The 16580-nt window shown below is 36.1% G+C and overlaps 1 protein-coding gene across 1 annotated transcript in view; it reads left to right on the top strand.

The window, feature by feature from the left end:
- LOC108744596 (nuclear receptor subfamily 2 group C member 1-like) overlaps nt 1-16580 on the top strand; it is an 89664-nt gene that overhangs the window by 9959 nt on the left and 63125 nt on the right. The window lies entirely within an intron of this gene.

Genomic DNA, 16580 nt, shown 5'->3' with positions numbered 1-16580 from the left:
GGATCGAAAGAGGGTGGTCACCTGAGTAAAACCCCATAAAAAAATTGCGGCGGTCTCACCCCCATAAAAAGTTATGGGGGTTGAAAGTTGATTATTTTGACAATTTTCCTACACTATAATTCAAATAAAATTCAATAAAAAAAATATTTTCAAGCGGAAGGAGGTGGGTGATCGAAAGAGGGTAGTCACTTGAACAAAACCCGATAACCTAACCTAACCTACCTATTGATAAAGATATTTAAATAATGTTTTATATAACTTTCTCAATATTTTTATGTCTTTTTCATTAGTTTTACCTTTGAATATTGTTTAAAAATGACTATATAAATATTTACATGCCTAAAAATGTATAAAAATTAGCATATTTATTAACTTTGAACTCCCATAACTTTTTTATGGGGGTGAGATTGCCACGACCTTTTTATGGTACAGTGATGGGGGAGACCTCCTCTTTAGATACCCGCATCATCTAGACCTTTATACGTTTTTTAAATGTTTTAATTCAATTCGAAATTCGACATTTAGAAATTCGAAAAAGATACGTTAAAGCTGTATGCCTGGAGCGCGACGTTGTACGGGTGGGAAACATAGACGATGGGCGCGGCGATAAAGAAGAGGTTAGAAGAGTTCGAAATGTGGTGAGGTGGCCGTAGATAGAGGTTAGAATAGGAGAGCAGAGGACGCAATGGAAATCAATAAGAAATAGGCGAAATAGGTTGGATAGGAGTTGAAAAATAATCTAGCATAGAAAGTACCTTCTGTCAAACTTCCAGCAACTAATAAACATTAAGTGAATAAATAGCATGCTTCGATCGTGTTGTCTTTTCCTACGGTAGCCTTATGATTTTAAACAATCAAATAAGAGTATCTACTCTTAACCTAATACATTAAATATTGAAAAATAAACCAGTAAAAAATTTATAAATATTGTGAAAGAGATGTGCTACCGTGAAGTACATTTAGTAGCTGTGCTTGCGATTTGGAGATGTGTAAGATCGTAGGGGTGGTTTACGCTGGTGTTAAGTTAATATCGCGTCCAGAACAGTGTACCCAACTGTTTACTTTTAAACTAAGTAGATTATCGGTAGAGAATTACAATCTGATTTGTACAAAGAAATTATTTATAAAATTATTGTATTATATCAAGTTTAAGGTAAGTGCAAAACTTCAGAAATTAATAAAAATTAATTTGGAAGACTCAATAAAGCAAAGGTTCGCTTCTTGATCTACTGTTGATATCTCCGAATTACATTTCAAGAAAAAGCTTTTGTGATAAATTATTTAGAATCAAAACGAGTTAGTACTATAGATTTGTGAAGTATTATTCTATATGTATATTTAACAAAACGAAATCGTAATCTGGGTCGTCTGATATACATTTTTAAAAAATTCTTGCAAAACACCGAAATACGCATAGGTGCACTGCAACTATTCAATTCGCACGTCTGATTAGACGAGGTGATTGCGATGAAATAAAAACTAATTCTAGTTTTTCTAAAAGCTTTGACCGATTTAGGTTAGAAGTTTTTGCGTCACGCAAGTTTTATACAGGGTGATGGAAAATTGCTCGTATTAATTTAGGAAGAAGAAACTATCACTAATTTGAAATGATTTATCCTTTATCACTTGGAGAACGGAAATGCGACATTTTCGAAAAAATCGACTTCGGTTTTCTTGTTACAAAAATTCGAATTTTGGGAATTAAAGAATTAAAAAAAAAAATTCCATGATCTGATAGCTTACTAATTGGTTAAAGCTAAAAACCACAAAATTTACTGTTAAATTTTATATTGTGTGTTAAAACGAGTTACATTTCGACAACAATTCTCTAATAATACACTTTTCCAGTGACATTACATTTCATTTTTGAATATTTTATTTACTAAAGTGGATGAAAATTTTTAACTCTAACCATTGAGCTTTTTGTTTTACAACGATTCTTCGATTAACCACCCGTTGGTTTTGTTTCCGATTTTGAAAGGCCGAATAAAGTGTAAGTCTTCGCCTTGTACCTACACTAACGGTCTTTATATTCACTTCCATCGAAGCTTTCTCTCAATATACATATAAATGTTCGTTGTAAGTACGACATTAAAGGTCAAAATTCAAATTTGCTCTATTTCACACGACCATTATAATGCACGATGGCTTTTTCCGAAACATTAATATTAAGTTATTTATACAATATACCTTTTTACCGCGGAGGTACAATAACGTGATTTTATCATTGATTAAAAATTCTAACAAAAACGAAAACAAAATAACTATAATGTCGTATATAGATTTACCTGTGGTGGCACATGGGGATGAGCCATTACGAATAAATCTCTACATTCAATTCTATTTGATCAATGGTCGTCAAATGGCGGATCGCGTTCCAGGACCGGACCGCGAAAAGTTAAAAACTGAACCACCACGAATTTTTGGAAGTAAATTACTCAATTAAATTATTGAAAAAAAAAATAGGTATGTAGAATGTAGTTAACAAAGTATGTTTGTGCTTTGTGCTCAACCCTTACCAAATTTTGAAGGAACGAATATGTTTTTTCTGGACCTCGATAAAATTTTCTAAAATTATCCGGACCACACAGAAAATTACTTGCCTACCTCTGCCCTATATTAAAAATAAAATATTTACATTTTTATGGACTTGGGACACAAAACAACCCCGTGATGTTACTTGAGAATTAATAAAGAATTGATGCTACCTGGGTTGGTAAGCAGTAGTCCATTATATAAATGAAATTTACTATTAGATGTTTCGTCTTCAACTGTGGGAGACACCTTCAGTAGACTACGTGACTATTGTATCACTGAAGTCCCCCAGACAATCAGAGACGAAACGTCTCGTAAATTCGATTTTTACGGTCGACCGAGACCCACCAGCTCGGATAACAACTCTTCATTACTAATCCGGACACCTACGTAACACTAACTGTTCATTAGATCGTGAAAGTTATAAAAAAAAATTCTTTTTGTCATGTTAGTGCGGAAAGCTCGTTTTGCATGCTATGAAATAGGGAAGAAACGGCCTCTTTTCAGCCGTGTTTTAGTCGGGAGGAAATTAAATTAGTCTTTTGAGCGCATGCGCCGAACTTTATGGACATGCGCAGAAATCAATTGTTCAATGACAATGTCTTTCTAACCTCTAAATAATTTACTCTTATTTCACCAACTATCAATTTAATGACGCGATTTTCCGCACAAATATGACAAAAAATAGTATACGTACCTCTGTCTTAAAAGTAGATACTTCAGACTATGTGTTTTCCGTGGCAACTCACACGTAGGTAGTCTGAAATATCCACTTTTCAGATCTCAATACGTAATGTACTATTTTGTCATGTCAGCGCGGAAAGCTCCTTTTGCATGCTGTGAAATAGGGAAGATACGGCCTCTTTTCAGCCGTGTTTTAGTCGGGAGGAAATGAAGTTAGTCTTTTGAGCGCATGCGCTGAAGTTTATGGGCATGCGCAGAAAATAGTTGTTCAACGACAATGTCTTCGCCTTCGGCTCGGGTGACAATTTACATGCAGTCTGAAATAACCCTGTTTCTTCCCTCGATACGTAATGTACTATTTCGTTTTTAAAAGTTAGAACACGCGATTGTACCTGAGCCCTTACGCAGGAGCCGCCAATGTAAAATTAACTTTCAGGCAAGGTCAAGTTTGTTGTACATGCATTAACAACAGAAAGGAACGAGGAAAATATCGATGAAAAATAAATCGCGGTAGGTAGGTAGGTACTGATTCCCCCAGCCACAGTTTATTTGCATTTAATAGAAACAGACTGGCAATTAACGTTCTCTAAATATGTCTTATCGAAACAGAGCTTTAATTATGTTGCCATTACACGTGTCCGCGTCCCGCTGAGTAGAATTGTCTCTCCTATCACGGTCGACTTGATCACAGCGCATTTACGTTAGTACCAATTTAACCTGCATCTAAAAGTTACAGGTTGCCTTAGGCGAGATGAGTCGACGCTGAGAAGAACATAGGGGTCAAATACAAAATCTACATTTTCAGATATTTTACATCTCCGTTACAAAATATCAAAATCACGTTATGTGTGAGGTGCTCCGCACTATGTAAAACTAAAAGATACAAACAAGAGAGCCTACTTTTCTATCTATTTATGGACAGTAGTACATATAATCGACCCCTGAGGAAGAGGGATGTTGTTTAGCATGACGAACTGTGTCAAGGCGAGAAAGGGGCCTAACAAATGTGACCTAGTTCATTAATTTTATTTCAATTTTTTTGGCAGTTCTTAAAATTATTCATTACAAAATAGTCATTCTCAAGTATTTAATAGCCTGTAAATAAACATATGGATTGTCAAAAAATAATGTTTCAGTTTGTATACATCACTAGTATGTACTTTAAATCATAAATAATCGTTTATAGGGTAGTGTGACATAATATTGGTTAGGGGAGGGTAGTTGAAAGTGTGATTATCGTGACGAAGGGTGGGAAGGATCAAAGAGGTGAAAATCTGAGTGACGTATTTCATGGACGGCTCTTGTTTCTACTTTTGATATGTTTTTAACTAGTGATAGCAAGATGAAGACCAGTCGTGGTATCAGCCAGAGACTAGTTTATTCGGTATTAGTCTTCGCTTTGCCCTAATCCTTCTAGTCTTCATTTTGGTCTTGCTTGTCATAGTCTCGGTTTTGGTTCTAGTCTTGCTAATATAGTCTCGATCTTGGTCTTAGTGTTGGTCTTGCTCATTTAGACTGATCAACATCATACGGTCATAAGTCCTAAGACTGGTTGGATACGCACCTCCACTCTTTCCTATGCTAAACTAATCCTGAGCTAATCTTCGCATTTCCCCAAAACTAGAACAACCCACATCCTTAACTATTTATGAAGAGTAATCTAATCTAGGTCTACATCTACCCTTCTTAACTCCCGTTTCTGTCTCTGACTAGACCTTCATGCAAGACGATGATCAAAACTGCAGGATCAAGACCAATTTTCCTCATCCCTTTCAGTCTATCTTGATTTCTTATCGATTTCTATAACGCCCTATTCTCTCACTTTCTAATACCTCCTCAGTTCTAACCTTTTCTATCCCGTATAATTTTATCACGCCAGATCAAACACATCTACCCTTTATTGTTTAACAGCGCCCACCGTCCACATGTCACACTCATACAGAGCGGTAATCCGAAGATAGAACTTTTTTAAAAATATTTAATGAGAAATTGTAATCATGACTGGAAATTCGGCATGTTTTGAGCTTACAATTAATGGTCTCTTATTATCAATTTGTTATTTAAAACTTTGCAATAAACCCTGTACAAATTAAACTGAAAGAAAATGCATTTTTCTTTAAAAATTCTTTAAAATTTATTCAGTATCATAACCAAAACTATTCTAGCATTTGTAAATATCCACATTTGACTAAAAAGTTCCCAAAATTATGCAGAAAACAAACTTTAACTGTTTAATATTAGCATACGCACATCAACAACAGATAGGTAGGTACCTGCTACCTACATTTCTCGTGGTTCTCGGCGATTGTATCGTTACTGATAATGATTTATAGGTACCTTCAGGATAGCAAACAGCAGAGAATAATTAACAGTAGTTCCTGATACGACGTAATGGTGAAAGGCACGAATTAATACGTATGCATGTAGATACGTACGTATGCTAGAGATCCAAAAATTAATCCTTATTTGTCAATTTGTATGCAAAATAAATACTTAAGTAATGGAAACCGAACACTGAAAGCCTAAGGCTTCCCTTTCTTAATATATAATTTGATTCAATTCAATTCAATCCACTGAAACACGAGAAATTAGCAGTTTCTAAATTACCTATTTAAATAGTTGAACAATAGAAATTTTGCTCTAATGTAAAAGATACGTATGTATATTTTCATATTGTACAATTCCAAACGGTATGTGATCGGCAGTGGCGTAACAATAGGGTGGCAGAACGGGAAGAGTGCCACAAGCCCCCGGCCAGAGAGGTAGTGAGGAGGAACCTAACATTAATTACAAAATTTAGTAAAAAAATGTGGTGTTACAGGCGAATGATGAGGATACCGTGGATAGAGAAGGTTAGAAACGAAGAGGTATTAGAAAGAATAGGAGAACAGAGGACTCTATGGAAGTTCATAAAAAATAGGCGAGATAGGTTGGTAGGACACCTTCTCAGGCATAGAGGTCTAGTCAAGTCTAGTCAGAGACATATTAGAGGCAGAAACGGGGGTTAGGAGGGGTAGAGGTAGGCCTAGATTAGATTACTCTTCGCAGATAGTTAAAGATGTGGGCTGTTCTAGTTTTAGGGAAATGCGAAGTTTAGCTCAGGACAGGAAAGAGTGGAGGTGCGTGTCCAACCAGTTTTAGGACTGATGACATTATGATGGTGATTAATTCAAGGACATATGAATATGAATTGTACAAATAAATTTTTTAGATTTGAGCACATTTATATGAGAAAGATGTTGCTCAGTTTTAGAATGCATCCATTGCCGCGGTACTTCCTTGGTGGTGGCTGAATGCTGCTCGGGGAATCCCCGCTTTTTATCATGTGCCACGCTAGAGTCAAATGAGTACTAACTTTCTACGAAATTTATTAGGGCCCCTAGAAAACTTTTAAAACGTACCGATAAAACAATGGCTTATGAATTTTGTTGATTTGTGCGAAATACTTTTTAGGCATTTATTGTACAATAAAAACCAAAAAGCATACAATAATTATAATAGTGTTGATCATCATCATAAGGTCGTCAGTCCTAAGACTGGTTAGACACGCACCTCCACTCTTTCCTATGCTAAACTAATTTTCGCATTTCCCCAAAACTAAAACAACCCAGTGTTGGTAAGTACAAAATTTTACTTTACTTCGTGATTTACAAAAGTGAAGCTACATCGTGAAGCGTTTTTATATTAAGAGAGGATTCCATCTGGTGTTGCAGTAGACCTCTGCTTCCGCTTATGCAATTACTGATATTTCGCATACATTTTCACATCCACTTCTGCATCTGGTTCCGTATTTTTATAACGGAAAATCGGATCTTATTTTCATCTTTTTGAAAATCAATATATCGAAACAATAAAACAAGTCGTACTATTATCTATTGGTTAAACTTGGCCGTTTTCAAAACACAATTTAAATGTTAATTTGTTGCAAAGCTGCATGTTGTGCAGGAACCTGCACCAACTTTCAGCGACCCCTCTGTAATATTATTATCCACCGTTTGCAAATAACTTTATTATAGTTTAGAGCCTAAATCTATTTCCTACTTATCCAGTTCTCCTGGTAATTTCATTTCTAAAATACTAATACAGTTATAGCGTTTATTTATTTAATATAATCTTTGCTCAATTTTACGTTTAGAGTGCAATTTTTATGCCAAAAAGAAGTTCAATTTGGGACTATTTTGTTGATATTAACGATGCAAGTGCTAAGTAAGAAAATATTCGCGAAAAGGGCGCACGACCACTGCATCAAAGAGTCACCTAAAATCATTACACTTCCGTTTCCGCATCCGCTTCCGCAAAAATTTACTATTTACTTCTGTTTCCTTTATGACACTTCCGTTGCATCGCTAATCGCATGGTTCTCAGATGGTATAGTTACGCCACTGGTGACTGCTAGTTATTAGGTTAAATAAATAAACATGAGTAGACAGTCTAATCCGGATCAATAACATACATTCCTACATGAATAATTGTCTGTTAAACAGGAGATATATTTATTGACTACTTCGGTGTCTAAAACTGTATATTGATGATAGAAATAGATTTAAAGAAGTTTCCGATATGGTAACGCGGCATACGCGGTCACTTTTCAACACATTCGACGACATAGACTTGGCAATTCCCTTGACGACGTTTCGTTTTTACACTAAATAACTGCACAAATGTACCAGTTGCATGCCTTTTCCGGTTAGACTACGATCTACTATTTATTGCAGCCGTTATTTACTCGCTAAGGCTAATTTCAATTTGAAATAACGACAGATTACAAAATGCGACCGCTTTTATCCAGCCAGCAGCCATTCAATATCGTAAACTGTCGACGTTCATCCCCCCGCGGATTTGTAGAACGACGTTTGATGATAATGGGTGCGGTCAAACTGCAGCCACAATACCTTTACGGTTTCAAGTGAAGTGAAGAATTTTTTCTTAGAATCCTTCACCTTAACCCTAAGTAATGAATAAGGCAACTTTTGAAGTATTTTTGTTAATAAAAAATTGAAAAAATTTTGCTCCGAAAAAAATCAAAGAAATATTTCAAAACAAGTACTAATTACTTTATTAACTTACATATAACAACACCTTACAGGGAAACGAAACCAGGCTCCTGGGTTTACGCATCGGCACTCTTATCACTAAGCCATGCTGAGACAGCAACATTAACTGTTTCCTCGTTAACTTAAGCTAATTTGTATTGAGATGAAATTAAGTTCATTGCGCATAATCACTACATAATATAAAACAAAGTCGTTTTCCGCTGTCTGTCCCTATGTATGCTTAGATCTTTAAAACTACGCAAGGGATTTTGATGGGGTCTTTTTTAATAGATAGAGTAATTCAAGAAGAAGGTTTATATGTATAATACATGCATAATAAAGTAGGGAAACACTGATAATTTTAGAGGTTTCTAATGTGATGTCGTAAATAAACACATTTTTTTGCGTTTACATTGCAAACGCTAGCTGAACCCTACGAGATAGATCAAAATAATGTACTACAGTATAATACACCTTAAAAATGTCTACAAAAAAGTCAACAATGGTATATGTCTATCTGTTAGGGATAACCCACAATAACTATTTTTTATCCTTTACTTTTTATGAGAATTAATGACTTATTTACGAAGCGATTTTAAGCAATACAGCATTAATCCTTATCCAATTAAGTATTTTTAAATACATTGTGCATTTAATATAGATCAATATGGCCCTTTACAACATGTAATTTAAATGAATATTTTCGAAGATATTACAGATTTAAAATGCAGCGGTTGTGGCGGTACCGGCCGGGGGGCCAGTTTGTATTGTCTAATGATAAAAAAGCAGTGAATGTTGTACATAAAGACATTCTGTAGTATATTTAGGATCAGCATTGCACCCGTGCGAAGCTGGGGCGGGTCGCTAGTGTTTAATAAAATGCAAACTTTCTTAAAGTACTTATTAATATTAAAGTGTATTCAGTTAAGAGGGGATTATGTTGAGTAATAAGGTTTTATTTAAAAATTTTAAACATTTCTAGACTAAGGCTAAAAATTTATCAATATTCCCAAAAGGATGAGAAACTAGAATTTTTATTGCACTCATATAATTTTTCACGAATATTCCGAGTATGTCTTACATTATTGACCATAACATATGTTTCAGTTTATTTTCGCGTTATAATAAGACAAAAATACGTATGTCGTTGAATAATTGGTCTACACACGCAATCTCATAGCAACGTTACCATAGTAATCGTTTTCAAACGAACTGCTTGACATTTTCCGTGAAGTTCAATTGTCGCGTTCAGTTTAACTAAATTATTTTCACAACAGAAACGGTTCCGTTGCTTTTCACCTAGTTGGCCGGGTGAAAAATCACGAACCGCCACTAGCGCCTTTATTAGAAAATACGTCACGATCGCATAGGTTCTGGTGTGCGTGAATGCAATGAGGAACATCCACGTTCGTCCGCCTGCCATCTCGGCCAGGAGAAGTGCTTGCTTTTGCTTGGCTTTCGTTCCACCGTTTCTTCGTCTGTTTGTTCGTTCTATATGAAAAGGTGTACGTGGTCGATGCGATGCGATGTGTCGCTGTCGCCTCGTTAATTGCCATCAGAAGGAAATGAATCTCATTTATTCGCGCCAATTCGCGTTCGATTTACGTGTCGGGAGACGTGCATAACGTGAACGCACGTATATGTTTTATTAGAGCGGATCCTCTTCCTTCTTTCTATTTACTTATCGCCAGACTTGTGTACAGTATGTCCCTGAAGTTACCCAATTAATGCTTTTCTAAAATATTTATTAAGATAAAAATATAACGAAAAAATGAAGGCCTCATATTTAGTGGCCACTTGGAAATATCAAGTGTGACTACAGGAATTATCTTGTTTGTAAAATTGTTGAGTGATCCTTAACATATCAGTCTGTCCCTGGACAAAAATTTTAGTCTCTCTCCAGTCTCTCAGAGTCCTTCAGCATCTCTGAGAGCGTCTTTCACAGTCTTTCACAGTCTCTCAGTTATTGCCTAGGTGTTTTTATGGATCTCTCACAGTCTCTGTATGAGAGACTCGAACGATAAAATTGTTAATTCAGAGATTCGAGTCTCTCACAGAGAGAGACTGAATGAATAAAACTGAAAAATTGAAAGACTCGAGTCTCTTGAAGAAAGACTGGGATCTCTGAAATATGTTGAACTTATTGAGAGATTCGAGTCTCTGGTTCAGAGACTGGATACGAAATGAGGATCTCTCTATGAGAGAATCGAATTTCTCGTTCAGAGACTCTAAACAGTTTTTTTGACAGTCTCTCGAAAGTATCTCTCAGAGAGACGAAGACTCGATGAGAGACGGAGACTCGAGTCTCGCTTTCATAGACTCTGAGAGACTGAACATTTTTATCTCGGTGTTTTAATGTAATGCGTACTAATAAGATATCGCAATCTTTAAAAAATTACTCTAATGTAAATATCCATGGAAACGGCCCATTTGAGCTCACTGCAGTTTACATTATTATGGGTTTAGAAGAAATAGAGGAACGCGGAAGGTAATTTTGGCTTAGTGCAGTAGAGAAGACCTCAGAAAAAGCACGTACCTATATTAGAATTCGTAGAAAAATGTTTTGATAATGTTAAATTGTTCAAGATGTTAAATATACTTAAAAATGTAAGGAATAGATACAGAGATAGAACAGTGATATATGAAGAGCAACAGGCAGTTATAGAGCTTGAGCAGCAATGTGTAAAAGTTAATACGTATTAGGAAAGGAGTCGGGTACGGATGCACATTGACACTGTTACTTTTTAGTCTATGCATATATTGAAGATGTGATAAACACCATTGACTGGAGAACTTTAGGGATAGATATACAAGGGCAAAAGACTTGTAGATGACAAAGCAGTATTAGCATTTCACAAGGAGGACTTAGAGATAGCCTTAAATAAAATGGAAGTGATATTGACACAACAGTATGGAATGAAAATAAACAAAAGAAGAATAAAAATGTTGTTATTGTTAAGAATTTAGACAAAAATTGAATTATTAAAGAAAAGGATTGAAAATTTGCAGCTTCCTCATCAACCTATTTCAACTTTTTCTTTTCGTTCAACTATTTTAAAAGCCTCATATTATTTCATCATCATCATCATTAAAATTATTCAAGTTGGGCAAGATAGCGTGGTTTAATAATCTTTAAAATAAACTACAGAATCATTATATTGATGTTATTTCTGCATTTATCACATAAACTTGATTATAAAATAGTATACAATCCTACACATACAAAACAAAGAAGAAATACATTTTAAAAACACATCAGCGTACGACAATTTGACAATTAGGCGATTTTAAAATTCTAAGTTGCTAAGTTTAGACCATTGCTTAGCATTCGGGAGGACTCAGGTTCGATTCCGGGTCCGTCTGCCTTGGTCCAAGTTTTTCTGTGGTTTCCTTGGATCACCTAGGCAAATGCTGAGGCAGTAATATTCCACAGATAATCTTCCATTCTCTTCTGTCTTCATTTCGTCCGTCTCATCTTTCTCACCCGAACCACCACCCACCCATTCCCACGATTCCTGAAAGCAGGCTGAAGAGGGCCTTCCGCCCTACCTTCCGGCGTAGTCCGGAGGGACTGCCCGCCCACCAGAAATACTGGCTGGTGGGAATGAAACACCCAAAAGTTTTTTTTTTTTTAAATTCATAGCCGAAGCGTAAACGGTGGAATATATGAGCGAATAAACGCGGCGACACTTACGTTGGACACGCTGTAAGTACAGTTTACCATATAACGTGGTAACATCTTCCACGACACGTACTTTACGTTGACGGGTAGGTCAGTTATTTCCCACGCGGGTTCCGGGATATCGATTGACGATAGAATAAAGACGACCGGCATGGCGACGCATCACGGACGTCGTTCTCGCCACCGTCGCCGTCGGCGTTGTTGCGATCGTCATTGTTGACTCGTCCCGTCAGGTTGAGAAGAAAAAAATAACGAAGAAGAGGGACAGAACAACAACACACTAGCACGCACGAAATGCACCCACACACACATTCGTACACGTATTAGTGGTAGTAGCGAAGACACTTAATTAAAATCCAAGTAGGAATCTCGGTGACGAACAATAATGAGACTCGTCGGTGCTCTCTGGTGACATCGGCAGCCGCCACATGTCCTCCGCTGATGATTGCTAATCGCCGTCTTGCGGACGCTTAAATGGGAACCTTTGGGATATAATGCAAGAAACCTTTCGAGGATGCGAACACCTTTTTCTCGCGCACGGACGTTGGCGGACGTACAGGGAAAACTCGATTTGGTCAGACACTGCGATAAATCCTGCTCTTGAATGAATCGTTAACAAAAAAGAATTAAACGAGAAAAACCATATCCGCGAATTGGCAAAAAAAAATAACGTCAGCCTATTGTTTCATGATGGTTGAGGTCGGTGACACGTCATCGAATGTGATTTGTTAAGTATGGCTGATATAAATTAAAAACCGATGCACGTGATCAATCATGACATTAATATAAATGACGTCATACCAAGTGAGGGTTTACGAATTCTTTTGAAATAAATGTGTACTTAAATTTTGCTTAAGGAAAAAAATAAAAATTATGTATTGAAAGAAAAGGAGTTATAAAATTAAAATTGTGAGATTCTGCTAAACGAGGAAGCCTGTGCAAATAGAGGGGTGTCCAAGCAGGTGGGAATTGAGTATTATTTTGTAATTGTCTAATTGAAAAAACGAATTAAACATAAGTGCTCGATTTTCAAGTGCATAACTGCTTTTCGTTTTGGAAAGTCCCTATAACTCAATAAGCCCTTGTGTCCCGAGTACAAATTAAAAGAATTATAACACCACCGAATCGCCTCCAAATATCTGAAATGACCTAAATTACCACCGAAATAGTTCGTACAAATCAGATAAAAAATTTAAATTTTAAAATTATAACCAAAACACTACCTTTTGAAACTCTAAAACAGCTCCAAACCAGCACCACATTAACAAAGATCCGAAAGAGCCCTCAAACAGCGCTTCGCCAAAAAGCATACTATAATAACACCAAAACAGCATCACATACAAAATTAAATTTTTAGTATCCCTTTAGTGCTGTTTCGGCGCCTTTTTAGTATAAATGCGTCGCTCTTTCGGTGGTATTACAGGAGCTTTCTGGAAAGCAATCGGTGCTGTATCCGTGTTCTTTTCGTACTAAACGCGGTACTGTTTCAGTACCCCATTCGTACACAATCGGCTGTTTAGTCCTACAAATGGACCTTTTCCGGTAATATTTTAGAGAAATTTATGGAGCTAGTTTGCTCGTAATTCGGTAGAGTGAAATTGAAAAGAATAACTTTACTCGGGGTGAGAAGGCTTCATCCCAATGACGTGGACGGCTTTTGGCTACAATGATGATTAATTTCAATAAATCATAAAAATTTAACTTAAAGAAAACGTATTTTTAAACTAGCAAGACTAAGACCGAACGAAAAAAAACAAGTCTAAGATCAATATTATTACTTCCAGTGGATTTATGAATTAAACTATTTGAAGCAGCTTTAATATAATTCTTTTCTTGAAATAAAACATTATTTATATTTGAAATTTTCAGTTTGTTTTACTAGATTGTGACATTAAATATAAAAAAAGTAGGTAACTTAACACTGTTAAAAAAAAAGGGATCTACAGGAATGTCCTCTGAGTAAGTGTTCAAATCATTTTTCCTGTATTTGTACCTTAAGCTCTTTCTCCGGTGCTCTATAGGGTTTGATGATCAATGAAACTTTTGACAGACAGACAGAAGTGATGATCTTAATATATCTCTGTACTCTTTTGATGTATGGCTAGATTTCAGTTTGAATATAGACAACGCCCTCACTTAAATAAAATTCGTATCGCTAATATCGAATTCACGACATACATTCAGGGTGGCAACGTTTTTCACTGACGTTTTAAAGTGTAGTAGTTTCATTAAATAATGAACGCCCTGTAAGCATTTACCCGTCGCGTAAATGTAAGGAAATAAATGTCTCTTTTACATATTGCATCGCAATGTGTAACTAGCTGGTTCGTATTTTAACATAAAAGGTCACTTAGAACTGTATTGCACTCCTTGCGACCCATCAGTATCGGAATAACTGCTTATAGCATTCCTTCCACGCTGCGCTGTTAACCTAACAAATACTGTATTGTTTGAAAGTCGAAATGGAGAAATTTTAGCATCAACAGTCGAAGCTTTCTCTTCCTACAACTTACGGAAGAGCAGGATGAAACTTTTCTTGCTCATCTTCGTTCGACGACAATTTCCTCCATTAGTAAAAAAAACTACGTCTAATTGAAATTGTGTTTGAATTGAATTGAAATTTTGTTCTTCTGTCTTTAGCATTAGTGTTTAGATGTAGGAAATAAAACTAACAATAGAGCAAACACAAAATTGGTTCAATAATCAGTGTATGGTATAAGGCTGGAAGGGTTCGTTTCTTAACCTACTATTGATGTCTCCAAGTTAAACTGTACTTGAATAGCTAAATAAATGATTAAAAATTTTTTATATTGTTATTACATTGATCACAAACCGTACTTAAGGCACTGCCCAAAATGAGGAATATACAAGGAGGTTCCAAAATGTAATACATAATATCTATATGTCCGGATTAACTGGTTCGTCATTTTCTATGGATTTAATTTAATTTTATTTGTATGCATAGATGATTAGATTAGGTTAGGTTAGGTTAGCTTAGTCCCATAGGAAGAGAATTTTAAAAATGCAACCTCTACGAAATTTTAATAGAGTTAATACATTTAATACATACCGTCATTGAATCGACAGAGAATCTACAAAATTTAACTTATATAATGCATAAATTTTTTATATTTTTCGGAAACTAACTCTTAATGGGATGTAGAGGGGCTGAAACCCTTAATGAAATAAAATATACGATTATACGCATATAAAAAGAGATGTCCCTATACTCCAACAATGTCTTATCCAGACATGGAAACAAAGAACATTTACTCCTGTAGACATTCCTGTAGATCCCTTTTTTTAAACAGTGTTAAGTTACTGTTTTATATTTAGTGTCACAATCTTGTAAAACAAACTGAAAATTTCAAATATAAAAAATCTTTTATTCCAAGAAAAGAATATATTAAAGCTGCTTCAAATAGTTTAATTCATAAATCCACTGGAAGTAACAAATTTTCGTTTAGTCTTGCTTATTTGATCTTGGTCTTGCATATTCAGTCTTGGTCTTGTCGTTCGCTCTTAGTGTTGAAAACGTTAGAGGCGACTGATGAGGACACCGGATATAGAAGGTTAGCAATGAAGAGGTATTAGAAAGACTAGGATAACAGAGTGGAAGTGATAATAGGCGATATAGGTTGGTAGGACATCTTCTCAGGCATGAATGTCTAGTAAAGTCTAGTCAGAGACATATTAGAGACAGAAACAGGAGTTAAGTGGAATAGAGGTAGACTTAGATTAGATTACTGTTCGCAAATAGTTATGGATGTGGGATGTTCTAGTTTTAGGGAAATGCGAAAATTAAAAAGAATAGGAAGGAGTGCAGGTGCGTGTCCAACCAGTCCTAGGACCTTATGATGATGATTGTCGAAAAACAGTTATCGCACTGTATCTTCAGGGAATTCCAAGAATAACCGAAGGACGAAATTTACTTAAAATAACCCAATAATTGTAGAATAATAAACCAAATGACTACCTACACCTATGTAATCCAATTGTTTTTATTTCCTGAGAATATATCAACAGCGGCTTAGTACGATATGTCTCTCACTTACATAACATGATTGGTTTCTGTTTTGCATCAACTGTTCCTGTAGACACTACGGAAAATTGGTTGGAAAATCTCAAATGCAATGCGAGAAGTTACACCCAATCGATTGGTGTATTATTAGTACCTACACGAGTATGTGCACGTTACACGTAGCTGTCATGGTGTGTGATGAGGCATATGAGGAGAGTGACATCGCGAAATGTGCGCACATTCTCGTTCTCTAGTTGCCTTCGCCAAGCAACCTTTGACGATATCATCGTTGCGTCCCGCAGATAAATTGCGGTGGTAAAGATGAAGCCTGGTGCTGTTAGCGCGCGAATTTATTGCGTCCCGATCTTGAAACATTATAACGCGCTCCTACGAAATGCCCCCACGTCAGATCATTACGACAAATTGCACCATTTGCCGTGATGCATCGCCATAATAATTGGAATTAATTTTGACACGTGTACGGTATGTGTGCGAAGCGAGGTAACATGTGCGCGCACGCTTTACGTCAAGGGCAGACGCTTGACAAGCTTTCGCTCTATACCTAACGCATTTAACAAATTCGAGAAAATAAATGCCGTTTATTTTGGAAACGCAAAACTATACC

This window comes from Agrilus planipennis, unplaced genomic scaffold, assembly GCF_000699045.2.
Source record: "Agrilus planipennis isolate EAB-ADULT unplaced genomic scaffold, Apla_2.0 scaffold47, whole genome shotgun sequence".
Taxonomy (NCBI): domain Eukaryota; kingdom Metazoa; phylum Arthropoda; class Insecta; order Coleoptera; family Buprestidae; genus Agrilus; species Agrilus planipennis.
The sequence above is the reverse complement of the archived record's forward strand: the minus strand, read 5'-3'. Positions and strand labels throughout refer to the sequence as shown.